General features: G+C 34.8%; 1 pseudogene across 1 annotated transcript in view; it reads right to left on the bottom strand.

Moving 5' to 3' along the window:
* LOC143226516 (papilin-like) overlaps positions 1-12,008 on the bottom strand; it is a 146,596-nt pseudogene that overhangs the window by 78,771 nt on the left and 55,817 nt on the right. Inside the window, exons 3-4 of the transcript XR_013014654.1 lie at positions 7,815-7,996; positions 735-795 (exon numbers count right to left, since the gene is read on the bottom strand). The product of XR_013014654.1 is annotated as a papilin-like (transcript). The remainder of the gene's footprint in view (positions 1-734; positions 796-7,814; positions 7,997-12,008) is intronic.

Here is a 12,008-nt window from a genome sequence, read left to right as displayed (position 1 = left end):
GAAAGAAATATTTCAACTTTAACATCAGTGGAACACAGAGACTTGTAGATCTTTACAGGGTAAAAACAACAACTTTGATATCCTGTTAAATGTTAATACACAAGAATTCACTTTCTAGTTCTAAACTTTCAGAGTGGTTATGAGACTAACTGAATGGTACTAAAAGAGGATTTGTTTGCTTCTTGCCGCCATTTTCTCTTTGTGCACCAGAAGCAACCCGTAGTCTTCATATAAATATATATAGTATTCCTCTAACATCTCCCCTTCCACACACAAACAAAAAGGTTTGTCTTACTATGCTTGAAAAGTGCCTTTTTATCTGTCAATGAGCTACTGCCATTTTAATATTTTGCTTGTTGCTAGATCTAGGTCAGTATCATATGTGACCTAGAAATATATTAACTGATGATAAACGGCATATGCCTAAAGTATAGTTTGGACAGTTACTGTGGCTGCAGAAGTGTTGTATTGATTAACTCAAGTAATAAAACAAAATAATAAAAATAGGTTTCCTTTGTCTTCGTTTTCTTTATATATACAATGATAATAGTTATGTTGCCGATTTGGGTGGATGCTCTGAATTATATCTAGAGCAATGAATGGATATAATATATTAATTTAATCATTTGTCTACACAAACCCAAATATATAAAATCACCACCCCCAAACAGAAAGACACTTTAGTGAAAATCTTCAACAAGGCCTTGTCTCCAGCATTGTATAATATCACTTACCTGTATATTGCAGCTAAAATATCTTTTTGACGGTCCCACACAAGAGTGAGTGCCTGTGATACTGTGAGGAAGAAAAAAATAGGTTTTTCTGTTCAGTTTCTTTGATTCTATATCATTATTTTATAAATATTTACATTCACCTCCGTTCATTCACAGTATACATACGGTTGTAACGTAGACTGGACAAGGTAAATGACATCATTTATATATATACACACATCATAGTTAGTTCTCGTGATGAAATTACCTGAAGCTATTTTAAAATGAACAGCATACAAATATAAGTTTTATTGTGACTGCTGTTAAACGCAAAACTACACAAGAGGCTATCTGGGTTCTGCTCATCACGTTTATCGAAACCTACAGACTTACTGCTGAACCAATAAGGGCAACTTAAAAAGCATACCGGAGAAACAAATCACTAGGTTAAAATATGCTGTTTGATACTTTACAAAGCTACACAGTGGATTTTTGTATACTGTCCACAGAGGGTATCGAAACCTAATTTTTAACGTTGTAAGTCTACAAACTACCGCTGAACCAGTGAGAAGCATATTGCAAAAACAAATTTGCACAATAAGTTATCTGTACTATGACCGCCACAGGGTTTCAGTCCCTAATTTTGAATTATACTCCATATAGTTTACTGTTGATTTACCATAATACTTTACTGAAGTTACCTTCACACTGGTTATGTAGATAAAAAGTATTTCATTGTACGTGAATCAATGAAAAAACATAACGTAAAAAATACTAAAAACGTATCACAAAATATAATATACACACAAGATATATATATATATGTATATCTAGCAATTTCATTACAGTGCAAGCGTTTAATATAAACATGCTTTTAAGTTTGAAAATGACAATAACGAAACGATAATTTGCTAAATAAGCATTACATTTCCGTCATATGGGAAAGTAATGGAGATAAAAGACGAGATACCTAAGATTTAATAGAGACATTTAAACAAAGGCAGAATTCCTCTGTAATACCCAGTGTTATTTCTGTAATACAGTAAAGTCAGTTCCTAAGTTATTTAGTAAATTAATAAATATGAAAACTTATGTTGGAGAATGTTTGTTAAAATTTAAAGAATTTAAATGTCTTCGCTGTTTATTACTATTTGAACATTTCGTGCGCAGTGTTCTCGTGGTAATGGAACAATTTGCTAAACCTGTAATCAACTTAACTGTTATGAAATTAAAAAAGCACGACATATTTAATATTTTATCACTTCCTCTCAAAAGTAAAAATAATTGACTGAATTTTTATGTGATGTGGATTTAAAAATCAGATTCCATGTATATTTAGGGATATTTTATACCATGGAAGGTATTATAAAACCATCGTTATAAACTTATCCATTCTGTATGTCTCACAGTTTATTTTTCATTTTTCAAATCGTGTAGGCTTGTACACACAAACTAGTCAATGTTAGGCCTACTTTTGTTCTCCAAATACTTGGCCAACAAAATAATTTACGTCTGTAACTGAAAACTGACGAAAAAGGTCTAAGAAGTGAGAGGTGAACATATTGTTATTATCACATTTTTATAATATGCTGATTATTTTAGTTTTTATTTAGTAGAAAGTAAAGTCTAGATTTTACTTGTTCAGTACAAGTTCCTAGTCCTACAGTGAGACAGCGGTAAGTCTACGGAATTACAATGCTAAATCCCAGGGTTAGTTACCCATGGGGAAGGTAACTAACCAGCAGCACCAACTGTCAACTTTTGGGCAACTTTTTACCGACGAATAATGGGATTGACCGAAACATTATAAATATTTACAGATAAAAGGGTTTCGAGTCCCCGAACACCAGACTGCGAGTTAAACGTCATGCCAGGCCTCGTTTTAAGTTGAAGATATATATAGGTGAAAGCTTTATGACCATAACCCATGTATATATAATCTGATGTTCATTTGTGATCACTTTAATTCAGTGCACAGTCAATATACATAGAGAAACGAAAAAGGAAACAAAAAACTACACCAATTTTTGTTGATGGGCTTTACGTGGTTAAACTGTGCAATACGCAATGTAAGAAAATATAGGAAAATACACGCACACATATATATATATATTCTCTGGGGAAGGAAAATGCTTTTAAACACGTGATCAGGTAATCCTCTGTAATATTGGGCTTTCCATTCCCTTTTAGAGTTCAGAACTTGGCGCTGAAAAGAAGGTTTTTCCTTGTGACAACTACAGCTGTTACAACGGAGAATTTCTCACGTGACACTTCAGAGAGAAACAGGATGCGATACACTACGGATAAAAGAATGATTTGGGTGATACATGAATCTTCGAGAGAATATCTTTCTTTTTTAAATGATCGTAAAATAGAACGTATAAGATTTCAAGTGAACGATAACATCATTTTTTTTTCATCTCATGTTTTGTCACGAACCGAAAAACAACGTTCTTTGTATGACGTTTTAAACTTCAAAAGTTTGCTGATGTATAGAAATCCGAATTCTGAAAGTTAAGAAAATTGTAAAAGGTTTTGTTTGGAATTAAACAGAAAGCTACACAATGGCCTATCTGTGCTCTGCCCAATACGGGTATCGAAACTCGGTTTCTATTAGTGTGGGTCTGCAGACATATCGCTGTACCCCGGGGGGTAGTTGTAAAAGGAAGGTAAACTCTAAGTTACTCAAGGTCTTCGTACTTGCGTAGCTTGTTTTACTTTTATGCAATAATCACTTGAAAACCTAACTTAATGAAATCAAAGCGCCAAATGAAGATAGCATGACTGTAATGTCTATTACTTCTCTTTATACATTTACGTTCCCAGTGCAGGAGAGCTCAAAATGTTAAATTAAATTTTCAAAATGCCAACCTCTTCTCACGCGACAAAAGTAACTTTCACAATAAACAGTTTAGTTAGACTTTTTTTCTTTTCGAAAAAGAAATAATTCACCCTTTAGCCTTCAAAACTTGCCGAAATATATTTAAGATTACTCAGGGCCTGCTATATACGTGCATCTAAACACATGTAATATAAGATATTTATTACACTCACATAATTCATAGGTATCTAGTGACTACTATACGAAACTAAACACTCGTAAGTTATAATCGTTATCAGATGCACATGATTCATATATGTAAGCTCAGTGATCGCTACGTGAAACTAAACACTGCTAAGATACAATAGTTATTTAATGGACACGATTCGTAGATATTCAGTGACCGTATGTGAAACTAAACGTTGGTAAGATACCATAGTTATTAGGTACACATTATTCGTGGATATTCTGACTCAGCAAAACTAAACACGTGCAAGATGCTCATTATCAATGACGATCTGCATTCCATAAGTACTTGACAAGAGGCACAAAATGTAAGAAAAAAAAACTGAAGAGTATAGCACATCCACGAGGGCATGAATTTAAGTGTTTCCCCCCCCCCCAAAGATCAGCGGCCACTGCCCTCCAGAGCTGTCTGCCCCACTATATAACAATCAGGATGACTATGATGAATAGTCTGCGAACTAACTGCGCGTGGTTAGGTTGATACTGACGCCAACATCTACCACAGAATAGAGCCGAGATTGACCGTCCACGGCATTCATTCCGCCCCCCCCGAGATTACGTCTGAGTGAGTCATTTACATCACCTAGGCGATTAGCTTCCTTGAAGGGTCGCCTGACCGAGGAAAAATCTTATGTTTTTTTTTTTTTTTTACTTTGATGCTCTTAGCAGAGAGATTTAATGTCTAGGGTGTCGTATAATCCGTTTTTTATTTAATAGGAGGTGCTAGTTTTACTCCTTTTGACATGAACACGTGTGTTGGTTAGTCGGAAACAATCGGTAGCCCTGACGGACAAAAAAAGATTTAAATAAGATCAGTTGTAAGACTGATGGGAAGAAGTAAAAGAAACAGTTATTTCATGGCAGATCATAATTCATGGTCCTCATATATTTTATTTCTGTTATTGGACGTTTCTTTTTTTAAATTCTTAGTATTGTCGCTGAGGCGTGTGTAATCAACCAGTATTGGTGTATTATATCCGAGAACTCCCATTAAATACTTTCGTACATTTTACACTGTAATACAATATGTCTGCAACCTATTTCAATTCTTGTTTGAGACGCAACGTCTCGTTGCCGTTTCAGGGCACGTACCAGAATAAATATTTTTAATATGAGCATGAATCACACGAGTAACTGCACAAAGAAAGCTGATTTTAAAGAAACGATGAGCACTCAGGACAGTTTTGTGTTTTTGTTTGCAGTGGTTATGATTATGACTAAACCTATGACATTGGGTACACCCATATCTGGCAAACTAACCTAAGTAAGACTTTTTTTTCAGTAATCACGTGGAGTCCTCATTTGTCCAGAAAATGCGACAGTTAAAGATGTTAGTATTAAACTGACAAAATAAACAACTTATGGATCTATTTCCATTGTTCATTCTGTGTTGTAAAAAACATGGAATATATATTTTATTTTCAGTTCTGTGTAACAAGTTTGTGAACAAGAAGGTTATTCTGCACTGTAAATTAACCTCTTATATAAAAACAATACGTTGTGGACCAGAAGGAACCCTGATCTTCAGCAGGGTGTGGCCTGATGGCTAGCGTACTCGACCTAGATTCTGAACCTGAGAGTTCGTGGTTCGCATATTGTTTCTCATAACTCTCTCCATTCTAAAGAGTGCCTACATTGTATCATTGATGGTGAAATCCCATTATTCGGTCAGTCAATTGTAATCTAAGAGTATGCAGTGGGACAGTTTACTTGTTACCTTCCTTCTGGCTCAAGAACACTAAACTAGCCAACAAAACTAAACGTTCTCGCTCGTGTATATTATTAAATGAGTAAAAACAGCTGATTAAAAAATTGTTAGGGTCGCGTGAGCTAGAAGATCCTGGTTAACGTACACTCTTAGATTTCTGATCATTGCCTGAGAATGTCTGGTTATCATATTTATTAGATCCGTTAAAAATACATGAGTAATGTAAATCATTAGATCCAACAAAAATGTGTGATTACTGTATAAGGTTAGATCCACGAAAAGCTTTCGTTTGCTGTACATTATTCAATCCTTCAAAAATCAATAAGGTTGTTCGATTGATTTATACTGTTAAGCCCATGTGATCCAAGAAGACTGTCTGACTATAGTATACTCAGTATTTAACCTACTACAAACATCTGGTTAATGACAAGATAGAGTCTGTTTCTCTTGGCACTAACAATAGCTGGAAAAACCACGAAGTCGTGTTTATGTGTCCTTTTGACAGAGTGTTGGACAGTAAGGAGAGTGGAAGTTGAAATTAGCTCATTTAGTAAGTATGATCAAAATCTTAATAACGTCGAAAACAAAACTTCTTACTGTTTACACGTCTTCTAGATAAGTGTGAGAAAATTATATGAGGCAAAAAATTGTGTTTTCCTTTATAAACACACAGAAGTGTGGGAGAGAACAAGTGAATACAAAACGCTTAGATAATAGTGGTGAGAAAACTGACGCTCTTTTGACCTTAGTATCAATAAAATTACTGTGTAGACAAGATTGGTATTAAATGCTATACTGTCCCCTCCAAGTTGACCTACTTCTACAGTTATCGCTCGATGTTGGTTTATGTAATTATTCCTCTTAAACATTTTAACTAAATTAACTATGTTAATGATATTCCGTTAGTTGGGGAATAAAATTATATTAAGATACTTGATGTTATTGCCTCTCGTGTAAGCTTATTGAAATAAAGTATTATATGTCGTAGGTTCAAAATGAGACTGTAGTAGGCAAGTAAACTATTTATAACAGATATTTGTTTAAATAATGACTTAAACGCTAAAGACCGAGATATTTATATTGGATCATCACGTGGTTGTGTTAGTCATAAACGCCCCCTTAATCTGGTGGGAAAGTTCATGACATGGTTTAAAAATTCATGGTTACAAATGACGTTCATCACTTATAAATAATTAAATCAATTAATTTTTCTATGTAAAGAATGGGAAGCACTTTTGTCTAAAGATTCGTGGTCATTTTAATGGGATGGATGTTTTGACCTGTTCGAACTTTAGTAAAGTTTCAAACACAACAGATTAAACCTGTTCATACTTTAGCAAATTTTCAAACAAGGCAGGTGTAACCTGTTGAGACTTTAGTGAAGTTTCAAACAAGGCAGGTGTAACCTGTTCATACTTTAGTAAAGTTTCAAACAAGGCAGGTGTAACCTGTTGAGACTTTAGTGAAGTTTCAAACAAGGCAGGTGTAACCTGTTGAGACTTTAGTGAAGTTTCAAACAAGGCAGGTGTAACCTGTTCATACTTTAGTGAAGTTTCAAACAAGGCAGGTGTAACCTGTTAAGACTTTAGTGAAGTTTCAAACAAGGCAGGTGTAACCTGTTGAGACTTTAGTGAAGTTTCAAACAAGGCAGGTGTAACCTGTTGAGACTTTAGTGAAGTTTCAAACAAGGCAGGTGTAACCTGTTGAGACTTTAGTGAAGTTTCAAACAAGGCAGGTTTAAGCTGCTCATATTTCATTAAAATTAAGGCAGGTTTAACGTGTTCGTACTTTAATAAAGTTTAGTCTTTGATCTAACTTTTACGGCTTAAATGCCACAAGCTAGCGAAATATTGGGAAAAGGAAACACTTCAGAATTGTTATAAAAACAAGTTAACTTGAGCTAATTGCTTTCGAGAAAATGTATTCGCGAAAATGAAGAACAAAAATTGTAAAAAGTCGAAGATAAGATAAAAACGAACAGAAAAATGCGCGTGCATTCAACTGCTCTACACTTCACGTTCCTACCTTACTGCTCTGTATTATGTGTATATATATGTATACACATGTCTTGTTGATTTCATACGACAATATTTTTAATTTCTGTAAAATAAATCTCACTAACTGCATAGACTCTATATCTTGAAAACTTTAAGTTAAACCTCAAACATTTCTGTTACGTAATGTGACAACGCATAACAGTAACAAAGTAGTTGTAATGTGGGCTTAAGCTATATTATGTTTGTTTACGTGGAGTTGCTCTCCTGTCATATATTAGTTTCAAATTATTATTTTTTCAATAATATGTTTCACATTTTTATTGATTTACCTCAGGTCTGTGCAACTTCTGAGCTGAAAGGCGACCCCACCCCCACAACTCCGAGAGCACTGGCTACTCTCGGACCATGGGCCCCATGGCCCTGATTCTTCAGCAGGAGTATCAAGGCCCACGCTGATATTTTGTGGACTGAAGAAACTGTGATGACCTCTATGGTGTCCGTGTCGGAATCGCTGTGAGATGAACAAAAACAAATATTAAATACTGTAACACCAGCTTCTAAACATAAAACATGAAAAGCAATGCTCATACTTTTTGTCAAATAAATCTTCTAACAACATAGAAGCTTTACAACAAGGATGAACAGACAGACAGACTACAGTATAAACGTAATATTCGAATAGCCTTTATTACTTCCAGAAATGACAAAATTATTAAACAGCATAAAATTCCCTCCCCTTGATCAAATATTCCGTTAACACTGATTGTAATACACAAGTTACCAATAAGCACCCCAATAGTAAACATCAACGGTCTTTATGATATCATATGCTAATACCCTCGGCACACACAACTATAGCTTGAAACGACCACAGAAAACAAACAACCATATCGCAAAGGAAATCTTCCTAGAAAAAAAAAAAAACATTTTCACGAAGTCGGGTAGCTGAACAATGAAAGGGTGTTCAAAATCAGCGAGAAACTACCAGGATACTTGTCGATACTGTTATCCACAGTGAGTAGGGAGGTAATGTAGTTTCAGTTACGTCAGATTACAACAGTTTCTGCACGCCCAGGGCGCCCAAAATCAATAGAACGAAGAGAAGAGTAGAGGATGAATTGCGTCAAACAGCCATTACTTTTGCTGAAGTGGAACAAGTGTGCTACAGTACTCTCAGAAGTTATCTTAATAACATGTTCTACAATAGCAAAGTAGCAAGTCGGACGTTTTTCCTAACTCTAGGCAATATTGTACATCGACAGCAATAGGCATCGCACATGTTATCACATTCTCCTGCCTTTTGGGACATTATGTGTTCCCAAGGAGCCCATATTAGCTCAATTCTTGGGTTGTGGAAGCGCCTAGATGCGTTGAGGTTTCTACAAGTCACGACAAAATACCTAAATACACGAATTAGTTTGATTTATTCTACTTGTCTCTATTAATATTCTACTACACAGTGTGCCTGTGCTGTTATGTAGGGGTGTTGCAAATGTAACACCCTTGTTTGTATTGTTGTTGAAGGATTGATATTAGTCATCTCTGTATTTGCTTCATTTTTGAAACTTTGCTTTCTTTATTTGTACTGTATGTTTTTCTCCAAATGTCAAAAAATATTAGAAAAGTCACGTCAAATTTAGACACTCGGGAAATTCATAGGCGCGACACATAATCAAACACGACTTCTAACGAACAATACAAAATGTCTGAATTAAAGTATAAAACAGAGTTTAAAATACAACTCTTTTTGGATCTAAATACATTTAAAGATATGTTCCTTTAACAAAACGTTAAACTATGAAACGTTTCAGGTGTAATATAAATATAATAAATAATCACACATATTCATTAACTGAAACATGAATTTGTTTGTTTTGAACTTTCTGCAAAGCTATTCGACGACTATCTTCGCTAACCGCTCCTAATTTTAAAGTTATAGACAAGAGGGAGGTAGCTACGCCTTACCAACGAACAGTGGGATTGATCATCACATTATAACACCTTCAGGGCTGATAGATTGAGCATGTCCAAGAGCGGGATTAGAGCCCACGACCCTCAAATTGCAAGTCTACTTCCTTAACCACCATGCCAGGCCAGCCCGTATTGAATCATTTCAACGAATGCGTATTGATGTACGTGTAATATATTAAAAACTGAAAGCTTATTCAATGATATGAATGTTTTAACATTGTTTATTACTCTATGCTATTTAAGCAGAGTCTAAGTGGCTGTATAAAATGTGGAAGACGATGTTTATTTTGTACGGGTTCATTGTCATACTTAGCTAACAAACCAACAGTTTCGGTATATTTATTATGTTTATCGTATGATGACAAAGTTACAAGTGTAAAAGGTGAAAGAGTTATAAGCCTCGAGTATGTCTCATGTAGAGCCACACTACACTTATAAATATAGTCCTTCATAATGTAGTCAATCTTCTTTTAGTTCATTTAAACTATAGTTCTGCCTGTTCACAGCTTACCATTAATGGTGTGTTTAAGTCCTTTTCTATCACCAGAAAAGCAATTTAAAATAATTTAAATATTTGAGTAGTGTCTAATACCTGACATGGTATACAAATCACCATTATAAGAGGCCTAAGCGTATTTCTTTGATTTTCCAATCTAAGTTGTGCTGATGAGATTTTAATAGGTGAAACTGCAGTCCACAGCAATGTGCGGCCAATCAAATAAAACATTAGGCCTCTACGTCACAGAATATTGTCCTTTCAATTTTGCCTTTGGTGAAATTGAAAAGAAGTCTATGACATATCTATGTAATCGCTACAGCTTGTCGTTGTTTGTGAAGTTCACGTTGAATAATTTAAGATTAAAAGTATCAACAATAACTTTTAGAAACAATTCATTCTTTATGAAAACAATATGGCATTGTGTAACAAGGGTATTTATTTATTGGTGAGCCAAAGAAACGAACTCTTTAAGGGAAATACCTATGAAGGGCCTGAGTCTAAAATGGCAAAGGTCAACAGCTGTAAACAACCTCTTCTGTCAATAACATGTGAAATGACTTCTAAGAAAGGACTTCCTGTACAAAATAATAATTTAGGACTTTTTCTTATGAATATAGTCTTATAGTATGTTGAGTAATTCTAAATGACTTATTTCTTACTTTAAATCTTTTGGATCGCTATTTAGGTTTCCATTTAACATGGCCAGCCACAAAAATAAAAATTTTCCAATAGTGTGTCAAGCTCTAAAAGTTGATCGCCTGTTTTAAGCTAGCGAAACGTCATTGTATGTAAGTATATTTGTTTGTTTGAATTTCGCACAAAGCTACTCGAGGGCTATCTGTGCTAGCCGTCCCTAATTTAGCAGTGTAAGACTAGAGGGAAGGCAGCTAGTCATCACCACCCACCGCCAACTATTGGGCTACTCTTTTATCAACGAATAGTGGGATTGACCGTCACATTATAACGCCCCCACGGCTGAAAGGGCGAGCATGTTTGGCGCGACAGGGATGCGAACCCGCGACCCTGAGATTACGAGTCGCACGCTTGGCCATGCCGGGCCAAGTATGTTTGTTATAGGACGTTAGTATTAGTTTATTATATTTTAACAGTATATTATTTATGTATTCTGCCCCTTAGGGGTTTCCACACTATATTTGTCATATCTATTACTGGCGACGTATCTGTATGATTATAATAGTACTGTCTGTTGCATATCCGTGTAACTACTTCGCTGAGTGTGGATGGATCTTTATTAAAATTCATATTGAGATTCATTAGGTCCATGTAGAGGTACATACAAATTTTCAGTTCTAAATTTTACGTTTTGTATGGGCGTTGTTTTACCACTAATTCGCTCCCTGTTAACGGGTCTTCATCAAATTTGGCATGAAAGTTTGTTAGGTCCATCTGGAGATGCATGAAAAATTGCGCTTTTACGTTTTATACTCTACAGTTTTCATGGGAGTTGTTATTTTATTTGTTTGTGGGTTTTTTCACAGTTCCATATAAGGAAAGCAACCTTTCTTGTCCTGTGATAACCTTTCATTAATTTTGTATTTACATAACTTCCCAGATAGTTTGAAATAAGGTGAATTAACTGAGTTGTAGGAACGTAGTTTATTGATTTTTGCTGATTCTTATATTCCTTATAATGGAAAGTAAACAGATGACGTGTACTCCAAATAGTTTTAAATAATATAACAACCTTAATACTAATGTCTTATGAAACACAGAATTGAATAGAGAATATTGTGGTATTATATGAATTTCTTTTTAAATTTAGACAATTCTACCATTATTCACCAGAGGGAGTATACGTATCGTGTGTTAAGCGCGTGGCTTAAAGTTTCGAAGTTTTGTGTGTGTTTTAGTATTAGAACATCATTTGATTGATATAAAAGGCGAGTTTGACGAGACTAAGGGGAATTTTTAATTACTTATTGAGCATTTTATAATGGTTGGTTGATTATCGAGTAAAAACGTCAGTTACTTCAGCTCTGTAAAGTTTGAATTTTCAACAAATTAAAGAGATTCGTAAAATACAGTTTGTACA

This window comes from Tachypleus tridentatus, chromosome 9 (genome assembly GCF_004210375.1).
Source record: "Tachypleus tridentatus isolate NWPU-2018 chromosome 9, ASM421037v1, whole genome shotgun sequence".
Classification (NCBI taxonomy): Eukaryota; Metazoa; Arthropoda; class Merostomata; order Xiphosura; family Limulidae; genus Tachypleus; species Tachypleus tridentatus.
Note: the sequence above shows the minus strand (reverse complement) of the source record. Positions and strands in the feature narration are given on the sequence as shown.